A 26,171-nucleotide genomic window follows, 5' to 3' on the forward strand; every position below is an offset into this window, starting at 1 on the left:
TTTTATTGGGCGAGCATTCAATTTGAGAGAAATTTAATCTTTACAATTTTAAGTCTTAAACTCCATGAAGATGGGTTAACTTTGCTCTTACTCAAGTGTTCTTTAATATCTTATGAAAATTGTACAAAATCCTCATGGAGTACTTTTTCATATTTTGGAAGATTAATTTATAAGAATTTAGCCTTTATGCTGTTTTGTAATTGATATTTTAAAAATTTTCTCGAAGGCCTCTTTTGAACATTTCATTCAATAATCTTAAATATATACTATCAATGTATTTATCTTTATAGACTTTACATACAGCAAAATATCTTTCTGTTAAATTGATTTTTTTTCCTATCTGTTTATTTTATTTTTGCCAATGGCCTTCATATAATATTAAGTATAAATGATAACTAGAGGCATCTTTTTATTGCTAATTTTAAGGAATTTTAATAAAATTTGTCCTTTGAAAATTTCTCACATGTATGTAATATCTAACAGTCACTTTTCCACCATCTCTTACTTCCCTCCCCTCCTTCCCAGTACCTCTCCATTTTCCTTCCTTACAAATCTTTTCCTAAAATTCACTGTGGTTTGTGCCCATCAGGGTTGAGTTAAGGCTATGTGACTCTGGGTTTGGAGCTATCCATTAACTCCTGCTGTGCTCATTAGTGGCTGTATTAAGTAGCTACCATGCCTTTCTTTCTCCTAGAACCTGTTAGTTGTTAGTACATCGGCAGGGCTGGTCCCTTCCCCATCTGTGGGTGACTCTTAAAAGGGCACTGACTTGCCTGCAAATACAGCTGCAAGTCCATGGCCGTTATGGCTATGGCATGTTTTGCAGATGGTATTTAGTACTTCTCCCTGTCTTCTTGCTCTTCTTTCTGCCCCTCTTCTTCATTGTTCCCTGAGCCTTCAATGAATGATATAAATGTTTTTTAAGTTAGCTAATACTATCTATCTTTTTTAAGAATGTGAATCTTAACAAACATTTCCTACATATGCCAAGATGATTGTAGTCAGTCTTTATTTGCTGACTTAGATGTTTTTTCTGTTGAATCTTTGAGAAATTGAGACAAAATCATTTTATCATTATTATGTTGTGTGTATCAGATACCTGTCTGCTACTTTGAAAACAAACAAAACAAAACACAACACAACACCAACCACCATGACCAAAAGCAACTTAAGGGAGGGTTAATCAGCCTGGCAGTTCAGTGGGAGAGTCCATAACCGCAGGGGAAGCAAGGCCCCACACGGATGGCCAGAGCAGGAAGCTTAGCGATCACATCTCCAATGGCAAACAAAACAGAGAAAGGGAACCGGATGTGGACAGAGGCTCTAACATCTGAAAACCTGCGCCCAGGAGCTCCTGTAAAGATTTTTGTAACCTCCCTAGACAGTGCCACCTACTGGGAGGGAGACCGGTGCTCAGATACATGAGGCTATGGGACACATGCCTTGTTTACACGGCTACTGTAACCGCTACAGTAACCCAACAAAAGCTTTAATGTCAGAGCTCTCACTGCAGCTGGCGACCTGAGTTTGGATTCCCAGCCCGCACGTGGACAGCTGGGCGTGGTCGCTCATGGCTGTAACCCTGGTGCCAAGGGAGGCATGAAGTGCACCCCTGAAACTCACTGGCCTAGCCTGTCAGCTCCAGGGTCAGTGAGAGGCCCTGGCTCAACAACAACAACAACAACAACAACAACAACAACAACAACAACAACAACAACAACGCAGAGAGTGATTGAAAAGACACCGACGGTGAACACATACATGCACCACACGTGGACACGCGGCAAGTGCTCAGAAATTAGATGATTTACTGATATTTGACTTTAAATTTTGTCCAATTTTATCGAATCACAGTACCACGCAAATCTGTGTAGGAAGAAAGTAGTCAAACTTTTGAGATTAACACTATTGGAGAGGAATTATCTTATATTTGAGTTTTTTTTTTTTTTTTTTTAATATTTGGTAAGTCTTGATATTGCAACTACCAGGCTTACAGCACTGTTCAAGTTCTGACCTGCGGCAAATATTTATTCTGCATCTAAGACCAGTGTGATAAGGCCTCTAATGATGAATACTTGTGTGTGTGTGTGTATATATATAAATATATATATATGTAGTTGTGTCAATGCTTGCCTCATGTGTTTTAAAGTCATGTGACTTAAGTGAATACATATACAATAGGTCTTATTTCCCTGATAGAATGAATTTCCTGGTGTCTAATATTTTTAAGTCTACATTGTATTTCTTAGGTTCTGAAGAGTGGATATTTTAGAAACCTTTTACTTTCTTTTTTTTTTTTTTTAAAGATTTATTTATTTATTATATGTAAGTACACTGTAGCTGTCTTCAGACACTCCAGAAGAGGGCGTCAGATCTCCTTACGGATGGTTGTGAGCCACCATGTGGTTGCTGGGATTTGAACTTTGGACCTTCGGAAGAGCAGTCGGGTGCTCTTACCCACTGAGCCATCTCACCAGCCCCAAAACCTTTTACTTTCAAATGTCTTGTCTGTTTGTCTGTTTTTGAAATATTTGCTTTTTTTTTTTTTTTTTTTTTTTTTAGTCAAGATCTCCTGGTCTCCTGAAATGGACTCAAAGTTATGATTCTAGTGCCTTAGCCTCCCGAGTCCTGGGTTTTATGCATGAGTACCGTAACAGCTCAGACCATTAGCGTTGTTATGTGTAAACAACATGGTCCAGTCTATGAAAATCATTGCCATCAATGTGAACCTGTAAGTCATGACTCCAGGGGATCATTACTCACACTACCATAGCTTCCTGTTTGATCTGCTTCCCTCTGCCTCCATTCTGTCCTCTCGTGGCTGGTTTAGTCTTTTGCTTTTCTTCTCTATTATCTAGAGATTATATTTTAATTCTCTTTTGTTATCATTCTATTAGTTACCCCAAGATAAACCTCAGTGTTTGTCTTAGAATTCTCTAGAGTCACATAACTTATAGAATGTCTCTCTATATATTAAGGGAATGTATTGTATTTACTTACAGTCTGCAGTCCAACTAACCCAACAATGGGCGGCTAAGAGTGGGAAGTCCAGAGATCTAGTAGTTGCTCTGTTGTGCCAGGGAAATGTTAGTGATCCCCCATATCTCACACAGGAACCAATCTGATGCAACTCACAGCAGGGTCTTTATTCTATTCAAGCTAGCTTGACCCAGTGCACCACTGTCCTGCAGGACCATTTTGGTGGTGGTGGGGCCCTGAATAGACATGTGGGGCAAGGCTTTAGAGTAAGCAGAAAGCAGGAAATACATGCAAGCATCTCATTGGGAAGCTCCTGTGGCCTTTAGACTTAACTTCTGCTCCCCTCTGCATTGGTGGTCGTTAGCAGGGGGTGGGCTTGTAACCTGGAGTGCAGGTTTGTTGGGAGGATAACCTGGAGACATTGGTCTCGTTGAGAGTATAACCTAGAAACGCTGGTCTTGTTGGGGGTTAGCCTAGAGACTGGAGCTAGGCTCAGGTTTTATTGGGGACAACTTGGAAACTAATGCTAGGTACCAGCCTGTTAGTTTACCTGAGTTCAAACTTAGGTCAGGTGCTCTAAGATGGAGTCTGAACTTAAAAGCTTTGTCCTCTCAGCTCAGTCCCATGAGGCTAGTTGTACAAGCCGGTCTTCAGTGAAAGTAGATTACAGCAGACAAGTAAGTGCAAGCCATCAAAGAAGAGCCGATCTTCCTTCTTCCAATGTCCTTATGTAGGTCTCCAGCAGAAGGGGTGGCTCAGATTAAAGTGTGTACCACCTTGTCTGGATCTGGAACTTGCTTCGTCCCTGGCTGACCTTGAACTCAGAGACCTGCCTGCCTCAGTCTCCTGGAATTAACGGCATGTACTACCTTGCCTGAGCCTAAGATTTTCATGGCCACTCTGCCTCAAGATTTTCATGTCAAGATCCAGGTCAGAAACCTGTCTTCCGGCCTCAAGATCTAGATCACAGGTGTGCCCTCCATTTCTGGATTGTAGTTCATTCCAGATGTAGTAAAGTTGATATCCAGGAATAGCCATCACAATATCCCAAACAATACCATTAAAAGTCACTCATCTTTATCATCCTTTTTGGCAATATGAGATTCCCTAGTCTTTTACCACCTAATCTTTGTGCATGCAAGTCAAGTTTCAGGTAGAAAATGGGAAAGCAATCATTTGTAGATTGTGGGTATCTTGGAAACTCAGAGGAAACGGAAAAGATTCAACATTTAAGATAGAAGTTTGAGAAATGTCCTCAGTGTTGTGGTAGAGCCAGGGGAAGAAACCGCTTCCCATGGGCTCAGGCAGATAGATTCTCAGGCTGCTTCAGTGTAGTGGCTTAGCCTCTGTCATTCTCTGTGGAGTCTATGGTAAATTGTCATTGCCCTGCCTGAGCCTCCCTGTACCTAGGATTATAGGTGTGCACCATCACTTACACCACAGTTACTTTACTGTCAGTGAGGTCCTGAGTCCATTCACTGAAGACATATTTGTTGAGAGGCCAGGGACTAAGGATATAAGAGACATGGATGGCTCCAAAGTGGATCTGAGCCTCCCTCCCTCTCTCTTTCCTCTCTCTCTCTCTCTCTCTCTCTCTCTCTCTCTCTCTCTCTCTCTCTCTCTCTCTCTCTCTGAGTGTGTGTGTCTGTGTGTCTGTGTGTGTGTCAGGAGGGGGTGTTATGAGAGGGGAGTGATTATCCAGGAGAGATGAGGAATAATTTAAGGTGTTAGATAAGCCTAAAGGAGATAGATACACCCAATAAGGACACATGTGCTTGTGTGTAAGGCTAACTGCATGGCTTATGGGGCTAGTTCAAGATGAAGTGCAGTCCCATCATTGAAAACATTCAGAATTTCAAAGTGGAGAAAGAACAGCATCAAACCAGGCACGGGATCCTTTTCTTCTCTCTGTGTCCATGGAGTGAGCTTCTCTTTTATGCGAGTTCGCAGAGTGAGCTCCCGTCTCCTGTGTGTGTCCATAGAGTGAGCTCCTGTCTCCTGTGTGTGTCCATAGAGTGAGCTCTGAGCTGTAGAAAACTGGTAAGAACTGGGTTTGAGGAAGAGGGAGGGCAAGGTCCCTCCAAACCTCAGGTCTGTGTTCAGGACTTCCTGTTTTATTCGACGTGAGATGGGAGGTGTGTATTGTGCAAGCTCATGCACAGGCTGCTGCTTAGATCTTTAGAAACATCACTGATGCAATCCACACACAGTCTTAGAGAGTGAAATATTAATACCTTGTTTGTAAAATGAGAAAGTCATGGAAAAAAAGGTTTAACAGCTTGTCCCAGGTAGCAGAGTGGGTTAGTGATGGGGGCTGAATTCAAAGTCAGGTTTTTTGTTGTTGTTGTTGTTGTTGAAAGGGGACTGACTTGAGCAAATATGAATTCATCAACCTACTTTGCTCTTCTGTGATACTGGGTTGAAGAGAGATCAGAATGGAATCAGGGACAACATATTCATGAGTATTCACTGCGAAGGGATAAACATATACAAGAGAAATGTCTGCAAAGAATAAAAGTCCCAACTCTAAGAAGGGGCAAAGTGTCCACACTTTGGTCTTCGTTCTTGAGTTTCACGTGTTTTGCAAATTGCATCTTGTATCTTGGGTATTCTAAGTTTCTGGGCTAATATCCACTTATCAGTGAGTACATATTGTGTGAGTTCCTTTGTGATTGGGTTACCTCACTCAGGATGATGCCCTCCAGGTCCATTCATTTGCCTAGGAATTTCATAAATTCATTCTTTTTAATAGCAGAGTAGTACTCCATTGTGTAAATGTACCACATTTTTTCTGTATCCATTCCTCTGTTGAGGGACATCTGGGTTCTTTCCAGCTTCTGGCTATTATAAATAAGGCTGCTATGAACATAGTGGAGCATGTGTCCTTCTTACCAGTTGGAACATCTTCTGGATATATGCCAAGAAGAGGTATTGCAGGATCCTCCGGTAGTACTATGTCCAATTTTCTGAGGAACCACCAGACTGATTTCCAGAGTGGTTGTACAAGCCTGCAATCCCACCAACAATGGAGGAGTGTTCCTCTTTCTCCACATCCTTGCCAGCATCTACTGTCACCTGAATTTTTTTTTTTTTATCTTAAAACACCCATGGAAGGAGTTACAGAGACAAAGTTTGGAGCTGAGACGAAAGGATGGACCATCTAGAGACTGCCATACCCGGTGATTCATCCCATAATCAGCCTCCAAATGCTGACACCATTGCATACACTAGCAAGATTGTGCTGAAAGGACCCTGATATAGCTGTCTCTTGTGAGGCTATGCCGGGACCTGGCAAACACAGAAGTGAATGCTCACAGTTAGCTATTGGAACACAGGGCCCCCAGGGGAGGAGCTAGAGAAAGTACCCAAGGAGCTAAAGGGGTCTGCAACCCTATAGGTGGAACAACAATATGAACTAACAAGTACCCCCAGAGCTCGTATCTCTAGCTGCCTATGTATCTGAAGATGGTTTAGTCAGCCATCATTGGAAAGAGAGGCCCCTTGGTCTTGCAAACTTTATATGCCTCAGTACAGGGGAACACCAGGGCCAAGAAGTGGGAGTGGGTGGGTAGGGGAGTGGGGGGAGGGTCTGGGGGACTTTTGGGATAGCATTTGAAATGTAAATGATGAAAATACCTAATTAAAAATAAATAAATAAACTTATTTTTAAAAAAAGTCCAACTCTGTAGGAGTTGAATTATCTACATCGTAGGGTAGGAAAAATACTATAAAGATAGGCTGAAGGGAAGGGCAGGAGGTAAATCTGGAAGGCCCATGCAAGATAAAGATGGTGGGCTGGGCAGCACTGGTCTTTAAAGCAATTCCCCTATCCGATCAATTTATTATTATACCAGGCTAAACATTTAAGACAATCTCTCTTAACTACTCTAACTGTACATCATTAGTCACTAGAATATACCATGTAATCTAACACCAGAACCTATCCTCCTGTCTGTCATGAAGCTTGTGTTCCAGCATCTTCAATTTCTCCAGTGCTCCATCTCCAGGAACAGTATTCTTGCTGTCAACTTATATGAATTTATTGTCTTTATTCTGTGTGCATAAATGAGATCATATGCCATTTGTCTCTGCACCAGCAATTTGAATGCCAGCACGTATCTAAGAAGCTCAAATAAGTACACCCAGAAGATGCCTGCCCTCCAAGGTCATTGCAGCATGATTTACAATGGCCAAGATAAAGAAACAGCCTAAGTGAGAGACAGCCTTAGTATACACATATGTATAGATACTTATACATATGATGGGGGTCCTATTCAGATTTAGCAAAAGAAAATCTGTGACAATCTGGTTGAATGCAAAAGAAATTCCATTAAGTTAAATGAAACAGAATTTGATAAGAGGTATTTAGCACCTCCAGATCATCAGACAGATCATGAGCCAGGTTAGGTATACCTGTGAGGATGGCTGTCCAGGTAGTAGTATAGACCCAGCCTGCCAGGATATCTGCCAGGATGATCAGGTAGACAGATTTGGTGGAAGATTTGGTTCCAGCAGAGCCAAGTCAATAGGGGACTGTGTCTAACAGCTTCTTTTCATCCAAGCACAGAGGCATGTAAGAGCAATGGTCTGTCATCCCAAACTCTTGCAGATGTCATCACAGGCACCAGCTTTAACACATATCTTAGCACAGCACACTGTGGCCAACTTTTTCCTAGCTCTGAAAAGTCTCCCGGCCGTTTTCCTAGTCTCACTGCTGGGCTGCTAAACTGGTAACCCACCTTCAGCATTAAGCCGAAGCACCCCACTCCTGGAACCAGTTCTTTTTATTAAAGGCCAGTACAATGCTAGATCAAAAGCAGATCCGGAAACCGTGCAAATGGTTCAGTTGAGAGGTGCAGGAAATACTTCAGGGAAGAAAGAACCAAAGTAGTAGTAAAAGGACTGGTTAAGCTGAGGAAGCCACTGTGGGCAAGCAGTTAAGCCCTTCAGAAACTTTTGAGGACATTATAAACACAGCAGGCCTGTTCATCTCAAGAGCTGAGCTGTTTTTATAACATATCTGTTGGCTAGTTTTGTTTGTTTGTTTTTGTTTGTTCTTTGACATAAGCTAAGTTCACTGGGGAAGAGGGAACCTCAATTGAGAAAATGCATCCAGAAGATTAGCCTGTAGATAGTCTGTGGGAGCTGTTTCTTGACTAATGATTGATATGGGAAGGCCCAGCTGGAGGGGGACTGGCCCTGCAGGTGGTCATGGGAGCAAACTTTGAAGAGATGAGAATGAAAACCTGGTTCAAATGGACATCGTCATCCTGGATCAAAACTCGGGGCATCTGATGTCAGGCTGTTTATTCCCAAGAATTTAAACAGTATAATTTGGGAAAAGTTTTCTGGTGCAAGGGAATTCCTGATGCACGAGGAAGCATCAGGACAAGAACATAAAAACTCTCAACTCAGGGTACATGTCATTTCTTCCAAGAAGATGGGTTCTGGAGATAGGATACCTGTGATAGCTTAAGGGCCTAAGGAAGGTCTGGCCTGGCCTTGGTCATAAGATGGCATAGAGGTCATCTGGGTTGTTTTCCACCTCTGCTCCCTACTGTGGGAGTTTGGGAGAGTTTCTGGCTACAGAGATAATGTAAGGGCCAATTAGACTATTAGGTATCTCTGGTCCTGGTTGTGGGAGCTCAGAGGAGCTGCTGGTTGTAAGGGTCGTTTAGATTACTTACCATCCCCAGTTCCATTGTAGGAGCTTGATACAGCCTGGCCCAACAGATAACACAGGTCACCAAGCAACTAATTATTCTGATTCCTAGTTCTTGAGGAGGAAGATTGGGTTTTATGTCCATTCCCTTAGAGAACAGTCCTGTATACTCAGCATTCCTGGTTACTCTGGAGGTCTCAGGGTGCAAGACTTCATGCCATGCTCGCAACATCAGCTCCCCCAACATCAGCCCACTGTGGGTTCTGAAAGGGACGAGAAAAGTATCTGACTGTGAGGCTGACCAGCAAGCCGGTGAGCAGGATTTCATCATAGTTCTGCCGACTGCCTCCAGGTTCCTGGCTTGAGGTCTTGCCCTGGCTTCTCTCAGTCATGCTCAGTGATAGACTGTGATGGGGACTTGCAAGCCAATTAAACCCTGTCCTCCTCAAGTTGCTCCGGCCCTGGTGTTTATCATAGCAACAGGAAACCAAGTGGAACAACACAAGGTCTCAACAGTTAGCAGTTAAAGCCTCTAGCAGTGTTCCAGGACCCTCCGGCAGGCTCACGTCAGAGTTGCAGACCCTCCCCTCCAGCTTTGGTGGAAGTGGTCAGCCACTGGCAAAGCCACCCACTCTACTCTAAATCAGGGTTGTCGAGCTATGGCTCACAGATTTAACCCTGCTTGCAATGGTCTTTTTCAGTTTATAGGCAAGGAAAGATTTTTAGGTGTGGAAACTGTGGCTTTCAAAGCCTGAAAATAGTCCCTAATGTTACTTTACAGAAAGTGCTGGTCAATCTCTGATTTAAATGATTTTTATCACAATAATCCCCAAGTCTCTGGTTCAAAACAACACCTTGTCCTTTGACTTGTACTTGTGATAAAGTGTGGCCCTGCATCACTTTGTTAAACCAATAGGGGGCGCCAGAGTTCAAGGCAGAAATTTAGGGGGCTAACTTCGTGGTGCTTCCCCAATAAAGCACCAGCCTGTTATAGGACCTCGCTCCCCAGAAAAGGAGATGGTGACAGACAGCACTCTATGTCTGGGGAGGAAAGAAAGCCGGGATCCTGGTGCCCACATCCTTTACAATGCTTCACATCCTCCCTCCATTTTCCTAGGATAATCGGGGTTGGATCCAAACATTCATTAATGAGATTTATTTCCTCACACTAGAACGTATAGCATGCGAGTTAATCAAAACAAATTCTCCAAGGCCATCACTTATTTATCATTCTGTGTGGTTCTATAAAAGACCTCCCCTCATGTAAAAAATCAGGCAATCTCTTCATCTCATTGTAATGAGCATTTCATGGAGTTGTGCAACAGCCAGCAAAATAGTTACAGTAGCTTAAGTTTTAAATGACATCCAGACTAGACAGACCATTTCGGAAAGATGGTTCAGGGGTTACAGATGAGGACCACTTCTGCCGAGGATTAGAGTTTGGTCCCGACACAGATATGGAATGGCTCACAACACCTTAGTCCACCAAACAGCCAGACAGGCTAAACTGAATTAGCCTGTTACAAAGCCAACACTAGGACGTCTGGGTGGCTGCTTTGGTTTTAATAACCAAGGTCTTTTAAGATCCAAGCACAGAGACTTGTTTTGCTAATTCTGTTTAGCCGGGAAGGGTTGGGGCTAGTGGTATCTTGTCCTGTGGCTTCAAGTGTCTTTCTGGAGAGATTTAGGCTACTTTAAGAACTAACTCAAATCAGATAAGTGGCTTGAAACCAGGAGTCATGAATTCTATCAGATGCACGGTTTATCGAAATGACACAAACTGCTCAGTAGGAGGCAGTAACTGTGCCCCACAGTCTTAAGGTTCCCCTGCCACACTTCATTTGCTAATGGTCAAGTTAACAGAGAGGTCACCTGACATTTCCTGATTAAATGGTTCAGATTATTCAATCGTACACCGTCTGTAGTTTACAATGACCATTTTTATTTGCTGGAGACTTCAAAGGACCCTAGTAATCCTGTTTAATTTTTTTCTTAATATTTCCTTTCTATTTCTGTATCATTTCTGTTAAAAGCCGATCATGATCCACAATTTGGAAAATAGTTTCAGGGGACAATTATTTTATGAATGATAAATCTGGGTACATTTATTCCTAAGCAATCATAAAATTATGTTTTGTGAAAATGACTGTTTCTGGATGGATTCGTAGGGATTTTATTGTAGGTACACATGGATAACGAGCAGTGCGATACACAGCAGTTTACTTACCACACTACCAGGACAGTCCACAGGAGGGCAGCATCTACCCAAGGTATAGGACTTAAGTCACACTTTCTGAGCGGAAATTCTGGTAAGTGTATTAATTACTCTATAGCGTCCTAGGACGAGCAGAAAGTGGCTTACACTTGGCAGTGGAGAACCAATCTTTTCAAACCTGAAGAACTCTGATGGTTTTGTTTAATCCAAGGTATGCAGTCAAGTACTTGCTTTGTTCGTGGCTTCTTTCTTCCCTTTTACATTTGTCCTCTCTGCCTGCTCCTGCTTAGGGAATCCAGGCCTTAATGACTGAGTCCTGAGGATATGAACACAGCCATGAACACACTGCCCTGACTCCGAGTCATTGCAAACACTGCGCATATCTGTGCTGACTGATGCTGGCTCCCCGAGCCCCATTGCCATGCCTGCTGACTGGGGCTTTGTGCTGTGCGGGCTGCCTTGGTCTGTGAGCAGCCATGACCCTCGTGACCAGTGTCGATGAGGAAGTGCTGCCCCTCAGAGGAGCTGTGATCTGAAGGCTTTGCCTTCCCGGTGCTTGGAGAAGCTCTTCCTAACACAGTAGAATGTCCTTACACTCTCCAGCCACGTCAGCTTAAATCTACGATGACTGTAGGAAGGAAAAATACTATTTTGAATTTCTTTCTTTCCTATTATTGTAGACACAGCACTGTCTCACCTGAAGATCACAGGCTGAGTTAACATCGCCCTGTGATTCACTCCGCAGGAAATAGGCAAAGGATCCAGTCAGTCTTGTCAGATTTGAAACAAATTTCCTGCCCTTTGTTTTATTTGGGTGTCTATTGTCACAGGTTGGAACGTTGGCCCTAAGTGTATATTTGTTACAAGGGCTTTTTTTTTTTTTTTTTTTTTTTTTTTTTTTTTTTTTGGGTGCTGCTGGTTTAATGAAATCATGTCCGTACAATTTTGAAGATCCAAGGTGTATCTGGTCTATTACTTATGAGAATATTATGTTATTTCTTTTCTCTCCATTTTATTGGTTATTTTATTTATTGATATTTCACATGTTATCCCCCTTCCTAGTTTCCCCTCTGGAAACCCCCTATTCCTTCCCCCTACCTCTATGAGGGTGCTCCCCCACCCACCCACCCACCCTGCCTCACTGCCTTAGCATTCCCCTACCCTGGATCATCAGGCCTCCACAGGACCAATGGCCTCCCCTCCCAGTGATGCCCGATAAGGTCATCCTCTGCTACGTATGCAGCTGGAGTCATGGGTCCTACCCCCACCTCCATGTGTACTCTCTGGTTGGTGGTTTAGTCCCTGGGAGCTCTGGCAGGTCTGGTTAGTTGATATTTCTCTTTATCAGTATGCTACACAGCGTTTCCAGCCTTCTCTTGTTCTCGATCCTCTGTGCGTGTCCTTGCTCTGATTGACTGCTCCGACAACTCTCTCTAAGCCTCCCTTCAGTGCTCTGGTAGTCACTGATGAGACTGCTTGGGCAGCCTGGCCTGTCTGAACTGTTGCACAGTGTTGTACATCACCTCAGTATGTGGAGGACTGTGCTAAGATCTGTGCTGAGGTGTGTGTCCTCCTAAGACCTGTCGTGCTGCCTGGCTGCAGGAGACACACAACACTTTTTGGATAAACTGAACCAACCACCGGTCTCTGCTGATGCTGTTAATCATCTGGAGGCACAGAGGACGGGTTAGTGACAAGCTTTAAGCCTGGCATCTTTTTTTTTTTTTTTTTTTTTTTTTGCTGGAGGCAGGACTCCTAGACGGGTCCAGTCTGTCTGCAGGCTGCTTTGTAGAAGAAGGTGTAAACTCACAAAGGTGGAGGAAGGCGGGTCTGCTGTGAGCCATGGCAAGGCCAGGGCTATGTGAAAGAGAATAGCCTCAAGCTCTGCAGGAGAATGAGAGCAGCGCCCTCATGTGGCCAAACTCGAATAACATCTTAGAGCCACAAGTCTTGTTCCAGATTTTACTTCAAGATACAGGCTGCTTCTCTGCCCCTCCCCCCAAATTATAAAATTTTAATATTTTGTTTTAAAAAGTTATTTCATCCTCCTTCCAATGTCCAATAGGCTTCCAGGCAGTGATCGCTCACAGCTGCTCAGAGACTGGAATAACGCAGTGGGACCCACTGTCACCACCTTTCCCAGAAGTGACCGGGGCCACTGGGTTGCTGTGGCGCAGTGTCTGATCATCCCCAGGGACCCAGGGACCACACTGTCATTTCAGTGCGTGTACAGGAAATGGTTGCGTATTTGAGGGCCAGACTAGGGCCAGGGAGTGTGACACAAGGTTCAGCATTGCAAGTCGCAGCTGCATCTGTTTGAAGACACAGTGTGAAGGTGACATGGGGGAAATGCATCTCTAAGGCTCGGGAACAAGCCATACTCTAGAATTTGACGAATTGGTTTGATTTGGTACACATATCTTTACTGTGCATCATGAGATGACAAATCCTTCGGAAGTCAGAATCCTTGGGAAGTGAGCCCGTGAACGCCGGGCTTTCACTGGTGTCTAAGCAGATACTGCGGTTGACAGACACACCCTGTTGCTTCTCCAACTTAGGAAAACACAGGTGGTGCTCACTGCTGCCACACAAACATTAGAAGAGAACATCTCTTGATTCAATTTTTTAAATTTGTTTTTATTACGATTCCTTTAAAAAAAAAAACAACCAACTTTTTATCGGTTGTGAATTTCACATCATGCACCTCGTTCCTACTTCCCCCTCTGCTCATACCTGCCCTCCATCCTTGCAACTTCCATACAACAGGAAAAAAAAAAACCTCCTTGTGGAAGTGTAGTGCATCACAGGGTTTTCCACAGTACACACTTTGGCCCCCATTTCTTTGCCTGCAAGTGTTGATCTCAATGGCTTGTTTGTCTGGTTCGAGGCCTCTGGCTTCTGCTATTCTATCAATATTGGATCCTCACTGAGACTCCTCTCAGATACCCTGTTGTCACCCTTTGACATGGAGATCCTGCAGCTCTGGATCTGTAAGAACAGCTTGTTCAAGTACTGCATGTAACCATGCAGTTCATGGTTGGGGTAGATAATGCTGAGTTAGGCCAATTCAAAGCCCTGCATCTGCACCTGAGCTGGTCAGCCCACTGGCTCTCCCTTCCTCACACCCTCAGAGCCAGCTCACTGCAACCCCCATATCCAGGGCCACCTATACTGTGCTGCCCGAGTGCTACAGAGGTGAGGGGTAGGGCCAGCTCTCTTGCTGCCATGACCCCAGGGCCAGGTCTCCTGTCTACACTAGGTGATGAAGGGGGTCGGGGGACGGTAGCTCTCCCTCATCCACGCTACCACATGGGAATGAGTGACAAGTAGTGGGCCAGCTCTCCCAGGCTGCAGAGATTAGCAGTGGCCCTAGTAATGTGACCTAGTAATGTGGCTTTCCACGTGAGAGGCAAGGCTAGTTCTACCATTTCTCAAAGGAAGGCAGTGATAAACATCTAAAAGCCAAGTCTATTATTAATGTATGCAAAGAAAGTACAGGAATACTTGACAAGAAGAAGAGTTTTGCTTGAGTGTGTTATTTTTAATCTTATGAGACAAGAACTTGCTAGGCAATCTTAATCTTAAGATCTAAGAACTTGTAATCCTCCTGCCTCAGGTTGTCAAACGACGAGATGGCGAGTATATATCATCATTCCCAACTGTTTTATATATGTGTGTGTATATAGTTATATTTAAGTATAAGTTTTATAAGTATATTTATAATATATGAGTATTATATAAATAATAAGTATTATATATAAGTATACTTTTATTGTATATGCTTATTATATAATTATATATCAGATATACTTATATATTTTATATACTTATGTATATATAAGAATACTTATAATATATTATATCACATATTATACATGTATATATAAGTATATGTATGTTATCCCTAGGATCTCTCCCTTTATTATCATAAAAAGTAGTGATATTATTGAGCCACAAATAGAAATATGGATAAAGAAACCATCATGTGGTAAAATTATAAAGGATAAAATTAAAAAAAAAACATTGAAAACGTGGTGCTAAATGAGGAAAGCTTGTGGCAAAACGTATTCTCCAAGTGACAAGTGTCGGTTAAATTTTACTATTGAAACAAGATTATAAATTACATACGATCATATAAAACTATAATAAAGCTTACAAATATCTCCAAGAAGAATAAAGCTCAAAGTCAAGAGAACGATCATCCAGGCAAGAGGAGGATTAAGCATAAAGTTAGCACATTGTAGTTATACTTAAAACGCCATTTAAAAAAATTAAATTCTGAAGCTCATATAGCACAATGTTAAATGCATTCTGTTTTTACAGTAGAGAGATGATTGCCCTTCTGTGACATCACTGGAGGGAGAGGGAGAAGAAGAAGAACAAGCACGCGCATTTGGGTACCAGGAGGTTTCTGTGTTGTTTCACTGGGGGCTCTTGAAGGGAAAAAAAAGAGCCTGTGATCTTTCTGTTCTAGTCTGGTGCCTCCAGCCCAGTACCAGAAACAAAAAGGCAGACGAGAGGCACAGCAACAAGACCTTCACTTGTTCTCCTGAATGACTCAAAGTGCGTTCCCAGGACCCCGAGTGCAGCCTCACCGGGGTCCTGAGATTCCCATTCGGGTCACATTACTAGGGCCACTGCTAATCTCTGCAGTCTTGCCCCGTTCAATATGGAACCCGAAGGGCTTTGTCCTAGGAGATGGGATGGGACCTGAGGAGTCCTATGTAGATAGGTGTAGTCAGGTTGCATCTGGCTCATTCCTGGATCGGCAGACACGGAGTGTGAGAACATTGTGAATGTAACTGTGGAGAGTTTGTATTTAATACTTCAGACTGAGAAAGCTTTAGCATATTTTCTCTAGGCACCTGCCACATTTCTGAAGGTTTCATTGTTTCTATGCCTAAATCAGCTATTTTCTGAGCAGTGAGAATTATGTCAGTATGATACAGAGAACTGGAAAGTGGTCTCACATTCTTTTATATCTGAAGTCACAGAGTTTATGTTGTTATCTTCTGCAGGCAGAAGAAGGCGAGCATACAGGTTCCGTGCTGTCCCACAGTGGTTGATGATTGACAGCTGGTTAGCTGTACAGTGGGGAGCCAGGGGCACAATGCACATTGAGCATTTCCCTTACTTCTCAGAGGCCTCTTTCTCATTATCTTAATTTCAGCTACCTATCACTTGCTTCCAAACGGTAAGACATTCGAATGCAGACATCAGAGCTTCTTGGGACAGTGAATGGTGGTTAGTAAGTTGAGGGTTCTATGGTAAGCTTAGAAATCAAATCTTTACATCACGAAAGATGTAAAGAACGTAGTGACATTAAAATCCGCCAGTTAATCTTTGTTGTTGTTGCTGTTGATCATAGACAGAAAGTTGTGACGTGGGAGCTACTGGCAAACCATAACTGATGAATCAAATCTAATTTTGAAAATGAAGTTGCAATGTTCTGTAGCTGCATTGGTTTGTTTACTTTGTTGACAGCTGAGTACAGTATTGCAAGAATAATGCTATGGCTACAAGCTAAAATATCTATGCTGATGTGGAAGATGGAAAGCACATGGCCTTACACAAAGAACTGCAGGCAACCAAGGAATGCTGAGAGCAAAAGAAATCACCTTCTCCAGGGAGGAGCACACCAGTGGGTTATCCAACACCCATTGGTCAGCCCTGAAAATATACATACAAGTAACACAGCACTGGCTGAGCGGGTTGCATTGTTTATTAGGAGTGCACACACATGCACGCACACATGAGCATAAAGAAAAGGAGTTTGAAGGAGAGAAAGGAAGGTGTTCATGGGGGGATTTGGAGGTGAGGGAAGGAAAGGGCCAAAACCTGTAATTACATTATAATTAAAAAATAAAAAAAAAATTTTTAAAACTTAAACATTTGCTTGTGGCACTTCACAACAAAAAGTTAGCTATATCTTCACTGGAACCACGAAGCTGAAGTAAACAATACAAAATTTGAAGCAAAAGCTTTGACCTTAAGCACAAAGTGGTATTTAATCACCATTAGCAGAAGGAGATAGAACCCCAGTCTCCCATCTCAATGATTGTTAGGTCAGCTTTTAAATTAGTATTCTGTATGCCATTACCTAAAATCTTACGTCACTTATCAACATTTTCTGTATCAAATTGATGATTTGGCAAAAGGGTAACCCAAACATAGAAAGGGATAAGAATGGACTCGAAAGGGTACTTTCTGCAAAGGCCAGTCTTAACCTACCATTCTGAAGTGTGGCCCTTATTCAATGTGAAGAATTACGGAGTTTCCGGAGCCAGGTCTACCGTGTCTGGTTCTGTAGACAACTGTGAGCAACTCAGCCCTATCCACACCTCAACAGCTGGTTGTTTTCTGAAACAACTCTAGGATTTGATGTACTCCTGAGCCAGGTTTGCCCTTTTGGGAATAATGCCTCAACCAGATCTATAAGACTACTGTCATAACTACTTTTAGTCTTGACCAGTCTTTAATGCCTTGTAAAACCCTGTTCCAACATATGTTTTTCCTCTTCCCTAAAACTCCCAAGTCATGGTCCTGCCATGATGGAATCTGAATGACTCAGATCTCATAGCTTTTATTATAGCCTAGATCACTGTGTTTCTGATTGCTCTCAGGCAAAACTACGTACTCTGCCCTCTTATCAGTTCTCGCTTTCAGACACTGTGGTTAAGGCTGTTGGCCATTCCAATGAGACTGAACCTACAGCTATCTTCTCGATAGCCTATTTTCTGAAGATTCATTGTTTTCTTTCATAGCCCAATTTTGAAGCCCCAGCATGTTCTGCAACCACAGACATATGTGCTTTGAATGTAATCTCAGAGTTATTAAGTTTGAGCTTCAAATATTTGAAGTCAACAGACAACAGAATTAGCCTTTTATGAGATAGCCCAGTTGTAACTAAGGCCTTTCTCTATCAAAGGAATGAACGTCTCGCCTGTTGACCCACTCTCATGTGAGCTCAGACCGCTTTAGACCTCCTTCAACACAGACGAAGAGTTGATTGAAGGTCTGGATTCTCCTGGTAAGAAGAGTTAGGCTCTCTCCACCACGTGACTTCACAACTCACTGGAGACCTTGTTCTTTTTTCTTTCTTTTTTTTTGTTTTTCTCTTTTTATTAAACAATTTTTATTAGATGTTTTCTTCATTTACATTTCAAATGCTATCTCAAAAGTCCCTTAGAACCCCCCCCCCTTGCTCCCCAACCCACCCACTCCCGCTTCCTGGCCCTGGCATTCCCCTGTATTGGGGCATATAATCTTTGCAAGACCAAGGACCTCTCCTCCCAATGATGGCCGTTTAGGCCATCTTCTCCTACATATGCAGCTAGAGACACGAGCTCTGGGGGTACTGGTTAGTTCATATTGCTATTCCTCCTATAGGGTTACAGACCCCTTCAGCTCCTTGGGTACTTTCTCTAGCTCCTCCATTGGGGGCCCTGTGTTCCATCCAATAGATGACTGTGAGCATCAACTTCTGTATTTGCCAGGCACTGGCATAGCCTCACAAGAGATAGCTATATCAGGGTCCTTTCAGCAAAATCTTGCTGGCATATGCAATAGTGTCTTTGTTTGGTGGCTGATTATGGTATGGATCCCTGGGTGGGGCAGTCTCTGGATGGTCCTTCCTTCCATCTCAGCTTGGAGACCTTGTTCTTACAGTTAGCTCACCTACAGAGCACACAAGTTCTCACCAGGATTCTTGGTCACCAAGCGAGGGATTTTCACTTCCCAGTCAGTTCACTGAAACAGCATTGACATCTCATTCAGTGTTACGTGAAGCTGGGGATGGACTCTTCACCCTGCTTAGTCACAGCTTGCAGATTATTGCTTCATGTTTGCTTGGAAAAATCCCAAGAGAAAACTAACTGTTCTCAACTCCCAGAGACTTTGCCTTTCATACTTCTTGTAAAGAGTCAATGTATTGGGTGGATGCCTTCAAGAAAATGGCTGATTTTTTTTTAACCAGGTCTTAAACATTCTACTCAGCCCTCATACCAGATTGACGTTGGTTGTTTTATATTACTCCCCTGAGAAAAGGTCTTGTAAACAAAGTGCTAATGTTTGGACATGTTAGGAGTTTGCTCCCTGGGAAGGTAATAGTTGGGAACTATCAGAGGCAAAGCCATCTGGGAAGTTGCTTTGTCTGTGTGAGTGTGGCCTTAACTGGGGCTACGGGGCACTCTTCTCAGCTCCTTTGCTTCCCGACTGACAAGGTGAATGGCTTTGTTCCACCATGTGTTCCCATCTTGATGAGCTATCTCATCAGAAGCTCAAAGCAGCAGAGTCACTGGGTCAGAGATTGGAACTTCCAAAACAGGAAGCAAAAGCGAACCTTTCCTCTTTGAAGTTATGAGTTTAGGATAGTTTGCTATAGCAATAGGTAGAGGAATTTTAATCCAACAACATGTCTGCTCTGGCTAGGGATGACATCCAAAGACCTTCTAGGCCTGTGTGATCTGGCTGGAACAACACACCATTGGTTCCCCAAAATGACATCTATTGAGCTGCAGACAGGTCAATAAGTGGAGAAAGATCTGACAGCATGGGTCAGAGATAGGATGCACCAGCTCTCATGAGAACAAACAGGAAAGAGAGCCTGCTTAAAAGGAGCGCAGCAAGAGAGGTGGAGTTATAGAGTTCAGTTGAGTTCAGCTGAGTTCCTGTCGGTTCCGTTCTGCACATGAATGTCAGTGCGGTTCAGTTTAGCTCATGGAGTTCAGAGTCAGTTTTTCCAAGCAGTGCACCCTACCCTAAATGTCTCCATCAGGGCCTTCATTTCCTTCTCCTCAGCTTCTGACTCATGTAACCCCAGCCACTTAGGTCTTGCACTGTCTTGGTTCCCTCTCCCCCACCCCTCCTACCCTCCTCTCTCTCTGATCTTTCCTTGGTTCTCTTTGCACTCTTGGCCTCTTGGTCCTCTCCCTCCTTGATCCTCTCTTTTGTCCCTCCCTCCCTTTCTTGTTCTTCCTGTCTCTCTCCCCTCATGGCCTGTTTCTGTGTGCTGGTCATGAGCAGAGTACTTCTTTCTCTCTGCTCTGGACTCTTCCAGATGTCTCTGGCTGTGTTCGCCCTCATATCTGCAGTAAAAACCTTCTCTTCATCCATACCTTGGAGGGTCATGTCCTCATTTTCATTCATTGAATAGGCTATGAAAAGTTTATTGCACCATGTATATCTGTATCACACAGGCACATGTCTCAACCACACATGAGTTGATTTCAATCCCAATTGGTCTTGCAGGTACTTCAGAAAACACATTTTTTTTTTTTTGAGAAACAATTACACTGAGTCTTTGAACAGATGCTTTGCAGGAGTTTACCATGCCCGTTGGCAGTTGTAAGTAGCTCTTGGAATCCCCAGTTTCTAAAATGCTGTTGACATGTTGCCTGCTGTCATCTCAACCATGATTTCTTCTGTTCCTATTAAATGGCTATATCATTTTTACCATTCGTCTTGAACTTGGGGATGTGAAGGTGTGGGAGACAAGTGGATTTGTATAGTCCAGATCTCTAGCTGAAAATCCCTGCTTGAGGGAGTCATCACACTCCCTCTTCCCACATCTCTCACTTTAGATGTGCCCCTCCCCCACCATTCTTCCGTTTGTCCTCAACATTCTCTGGCTGTTTGTCTGAGGCCATGCCTGGACCTGTAGTATCTATGAGTCCCTATCCTGAGTCAGACACGTGCTTTTAGAGTTTTGTGATCTCCCCTGACTTGGGTAACGCTCCAATGGATAGGATTGTTATTTTGGCTTAACTGGATGGGTCATTCGGTGCCTATTACCATTAACAGCATCGGGCGCCCAGTAGAACAGTGCACTTAACCCCTTTTTGAAAGCTGTCCTAACCTTGCCTTCCAAAAGGTTACTGAGCCCAACCCTGTAGCTATGCTCGCTCACACACTGGCAGGTAGGTCCAGTGCGAGGGGTTTTCTTTTTCCTACAAGGATCAGAGATTTTGTCTGGTCACTTTTCAAGTGCTGTGTAACTCATACTTAGAGGTATAAAAGCTTCCAATGGTGGTGGACACAGCCTAAGGTGGGCAGGGAATACCGAGGAGAGAAGAGCCAGCGCACTGGTAGACATCTCGGGAAGTTTCACTGAACCCCGCCCCATCTCCCACCATTACCCGCAGCCACAGGTTCCCGGAACATCTGCATTCTATGCTGTGCTCCCAAGGGCACTTTGAGCCAGTGCCGACTTGCAAGCCTGCGCTTCAAATTGTGTACTTTACAACTTCTGCTTTGATTCAGACAGCTGTTTTAGGTATAAAGAGAGTGGTTCGGACGCAGGACTCAAGGCCAAATGCATAGGTGAAGTAAATACCCAAATTCCGTGAATCTGACTATTTACAGAGAGAAGGCATCTGATGACAGTTCTCACTGTGTGCCTTCCCTGGGTGTCTCCTGCTGCTTCTCTTTCAACTACTGCTATTGGTCGTGCAACGGATTCTTGCAATGAGAAACTTTAACATTTTAAAGTAAAGAAATTAAAATACAGTGGATGCAGCGCAGTGTGTCCACACTCCGACCGTCCGCTCGCACACTCCTGTGAAGGTCACAGGACCGCAACGTTTCAGAGTGGCTTCTCCCTTTCCATCACGTGAGTGCCCAGATCCCTCATGCTTAACAGCAAAAGCCTTCACCTGCCCAGCAGCTCGCCAGAGCTAACACTTTTTTTGTTTTTTAAGTGGCGAAGACATCTTCCTGTTTCCAGAGTGATTATTGTCATTGCAGGAACCATTGATGTTGAGATTATCATTCATTCAGATAAGGAGAAAACATACATAATATGTATGACTACCCGATTTTTCCTTTTTCCTGTTTTCTGCTAGGCCTTCATTTGTCTCTGAGAAGAAACGCTGTCATCATCAAATTCATCATTTTTTTTTTAAACTCATATGCCACACACATTTGCTCAATTTTCTTTTTCTGTTCTTTCTCACACCGGGATGTGTCATCTTCGCCAAGGGCTCATTAGCCTTAATTAGGAAGTCTGCTCAAACCCACCCATCCTTTCTCCTGAAATACAGCTGGCAACAAACGAACTCATCTGTTTCACATTTCCATGGGGGGGGGGGGTTGGGGGGGTGTGTGTGGGGGAACTCATGAGGCTGGAGTTGCTTTCTTCCACTATCATAATTAAATCGTTCCTCTACGTGTAAACATTTCAGAAAGAAATGTCTGTCAGCCGCACTAGCCCAGATGAGGACCCGGAGTCTGAGGACTCTCTTTTCTTGATTTTAAAATGCCCTGTGTGAGATATGCAAACATACTTTTGCCTCAGCTTCCCCTGTTGTTACCTCTAGTGGCCCTACGTATTTCATAGATGCTGTTAGTAAGAAACGAGGTGACATAAGGGACACAGACCTTTTCCATTGTTGCTTAAAATATTTTAATTACACATTTAAAATATGGTAAAATGTAGTTCCCTATGCCCAGTTCAAGGCCAGATTTGTAACATTTTGTATTTCTCTCCAGCATCCCTTGGGGTCTGTTTTAGATTAACTAATCAGTTACATGTTTTTACTACTACTCTGGAAAGAGGGACTTTGCATTGTCTGATGAGACAGAAGAAGTTGAAATGACTCTGGCTCGGAGGAAGACATCTTTCCTCTTAGAACTCCTTCTCTTGGCCTGACCGCATGCGTTCTCCCACAGACACATTATTCCCTCCTGCTTAAAATGGCAATAACTTTAAAAACAAAAATCTGAAAATGAGTTAAGTCTTTCTGTTTGTTCAAAGATAGTATGCATAAAAACATCCACACCCTTAACTCTATACTGATTGAAAGTAAGAAACACAGGTTTTTCTTTTGTGTAAAGACTTTCTGGGTTGGGGGCAGTGATCTACATCTTTAGTCCCTAGCACAGGGGAAGCCCAGGCAGGTATACCTCTCTGACTGAGGCCTGCCTGAGCTATGTAGTGAGACTCTATCTACAAACAAACAAACAAATAACGCTTTTAAAAGTTTACTTAGCTCATATAATGATTTTGGCTATTATCCCATTTAAAAAGAAAAATCTGTTCCAATAAAATAAATGGAAATTCAGTGGCTTATGATCTTTGTAAAATTACAAGATTACTGTCATGCCTCACAATTACGATTCAAGACACCAAAATTTGATTTCTATACTGGTTTACAAGAAATCAATTGAACACACACACACACACACACACACACACACACACAAATACAGCTTTTTTTAAAAAAAAATTAAAAACTAATTTTTTCCAATTTTTAATAGGTATTTTCTTCATTTACATTTCAAATGCTATCCCCAAACCCCCTATAACCTCCCCCCCCTGCTCCCCTACCCACCCACTCCCACTTCTTGGCCCTGGTGTTCCCCTGTACTGGGGCATATAAAGTTTGCAAGACCAAGGGGCTTCTCTTCCTAATGATGGCCAACTAGGCCATCTTCTGCTACATATGCAGCTAGAGACACGAGCTCTGGGGGGTACTGGTTAGTTCATATTGTTGTTCCACCTATAGGGTTGCAGACCCCTTCAGCTCCTTGGGTGCTTTCTCTAGCTCCTCCATTGGGGGCCCTGTGATCCATCCAATAGCTGACTGTGAGCATCTACTTCTAAGTTTGCCAGGCACTGCCATAGCCTCACAATAGACAGCTATATCAGGGTCCTTTCCACAAAATCTTGCTGGCATATGCAATAGTGTCTGCATTTGGTGGCTGATTATGGTATGGATCCCTGGGTGGGGCAGTCTCTGGATGGTCCATCCTTTCGTCTCAGCTCCAAACTTTGTCTCTGCAACTCCTTCTAGGGGTGTTTTGTTCCCAATTCTAAGAAGGGGCAAAGTGTCCACATGAGCACAGGGGGAAAAATTCCTGAATAGAACAGCAATGGCTTGTGCTGTAAGATCAAGAATTGACAAATGGGACCTCATAAAATTTCAAAGCTTCTGTAAGGCAAAAGACATTGTCAACAAGACAAAAAGGCCACCAACAGATTGGGAAAGGATCTATACCAATCCTAAATCTGATAGGGGACTAATATTCAATATATATAAAGAACTCAAGAAGATGGACTCCAGAAAATCAAATAACCCCATTAAAAATGGGGCACAGAGCTAAACAAAGAATTCTCAACTGAGGAATATCGAATGGCTGAGAAGCACCTGAAAAAATATTCAACATCAGGGAAATGTGAATCAAAACAACCCTGAGATTCCATCTCACACCAGTCAGAATAGCTAAGATCAAAAATTCATGTGACAGCAGATGCTGGCAAGGATGTGCAGAAAGAGGGACACTCCTCCATAGTTGGTGGGACTCCATGCTGGTACAATCACTCTGGAAATCAGTCTGGTGGTTCCTCAGAAAATTGGACATAGTACTACTGGAGGATACAGCAATACCTCTCCTGGGCATATATCCAGAAGATGTTCCAACTGGTAATAAGAACACATGCTCCTCTACGTTCATAGCAGCCTTATTTATAATAGCCAGAAGCTAGAAAGAACACAGATGTCCCTTAACAGAGGAATGGATACAGAAAATGTGGTACATTTACACAATGTAGTACTACTCAGCAATTAAAAACAATGAATTTATGAAGTTCTCAGGCAAATGGATGGATCTGGAGGGCATCATCCTGAGTGAGGTAACCCAATCACAAAAGAACTCACATGATATGCACTCACTGATAAGTGGATATTAGCCCAGAAACTTAGAATACCCAAGATACAATTTGCAAAACACATGAAACTCAAGAAGAAAAAACTAATTTTTTAATGAAAAAAAATATGTGTATGGATGTTTTGCCTGTAGGTATATCTGACTACCAGGTGTGTGCAGTGCCTGTGCAGGCCAGAAGAGGGCATCAGGACTGGAGTTACAGACAGTTGCTAGCTGCTGTGTATCGAGTGTACATCACTGATGGGGCCAGGGTGCTGGGAATGCCTCATTTGCATAAGGAGGAATCCCAGCTGCTGATGGACATGACCTTATAAGGGGAGAGGAAGTTTAACCTGGCTACCTGGACTTAGAGACCTCCTCCAGCTGTGTAAAGTTGGGGGCACAGGACTCCAGGACAAGACTGCTGGGGCGTGGACATGCCTCAGTCCCACTCTTGGCCTGTTCACCACAGCTCCTCTGCTCAGCTCCCTGGCCTCACACACTTCTAATCAGGTCATATATTGAGTACCCAAGCTACCTAAGACATATCCTGCTAGATTTAGAATAGGAGGCAAACCACTCACTCTAACATGTAAGGCCCAGGGTTGTTCACCTTGACCCAGTTCAGCAATATTAAGCCCTGCTGATGTCCTTTCTCCTACATTTATCTTACGTATTTGTCTACTCATTTGACAAATATTTTGGGGAGAACTTAGTAAGTATCCACTATTAGTTTTCTTTTTTTCTTTCTTTCTTTCTTTCTTTCTTTCTTTCTTTCTTTCTTTCTTTCTTTCTTTCCTTCTTTCTTTCTCTCTCTCTCTCTTTCTTTCTAAAGATTTATTTATTTATTATATGTAAGTACACTGTAGTTGTCTTCAGACACTTCTTTTTTTTGAGGTTTGCTTCTTTTTTTAATATTTTTTATTACATATTTTCCTCAATTACATTTCCAATGCTATCCCAAAAGTCCCCCATGCCCTTCCCCCACTTCCCTACCCACCCATTCCCATTTTTTTTTTTGGCCCTGGCGTTCCCCTGTACTGGGGCATATAAAGTTTGCATGTCCAAAGGGCCTCTCTTTCCAGTGATGGCCGATTAGGCCATCTTTTGATACATATGCAGCTAGAGTCAAGAGCTCCGGGGTACTGGTTAGTTCATAATGTTGTTCCACCTATAGGGTTGCAGATCCCTTTAGCTCCTTGGGTACTTTCTCTAGCTCCTCCATTGGGGGCCCTATGATCCATCCAATAGCTGACTGTGAGCATCCACTTATGTGTTTGCTAGGCCCCGGCATAGTCTCACAAGAGACAGCTCTATCTGGGGTCTTTCAGCAAATTCTTGCTAGTGTATGCAATGGTCTTCAGACACTTCTTACTCCGGCCTCCCTGTCTTCAGACAGCCCAGAAGAGGGCATCAAATCTCATTTCTGATGGTTGTGAGCCATCATATGGTTGCTGGGATTTGAACTCGTGACCTTTGGAAGAGCAGTCAGCACTCTTAACTGCTGAGCCATCTCTCTAGCACCCACTATTAGTTTTCAGTATCACTGAGATGAAAGTCAGCGAAGTTCCTGTCTATAAATAGCTTATATCCTAGGCGCAGCTAAGGGATGAATAAAATCATATATGGTACTTTAAACATTGAACCGGTAAAGCCAAATGTGAGGTGCGC

At 43.2% G+C, this 26,171-nt stretch overlaps 1 long non-coding RNA gene across 1 annotated transcript in view; it reads left to right on the forward strand.

The window, feature by feature from the left end:
- The first annotated feature begins 10,916 nt into the window (after window positions 1–10,916).
- The window catches only part of Gm35197, a 148,688-nt gene continuing 133,433 nt past the window's right edge, over window positions 10,917–26,171 (forward strand). The window contains exon 1 of the long non-coding RNA XR_383715.2: window positions 10,917–10,950. This is a non-coding gene — a long non-coding RNA (predicted gene, 35197). The remainder of the gene's footprint in view (window positions 10,951–26,171) is intronic.

Source organism: Mus musculus, chromosome 14, assembly GCF_000001635.26.
Source record: "Mus musculus strain C57BL/6J chromosome 14, GRCm38.p6 C57BL/6J".
In the NCBI taxonomy this organism is placed as follows: domain Eukaryota; kingdom Metazoa; phylum Chordata; class Mammalia; order Rodentia; family Muridae; genus Mus; species Mus musculus.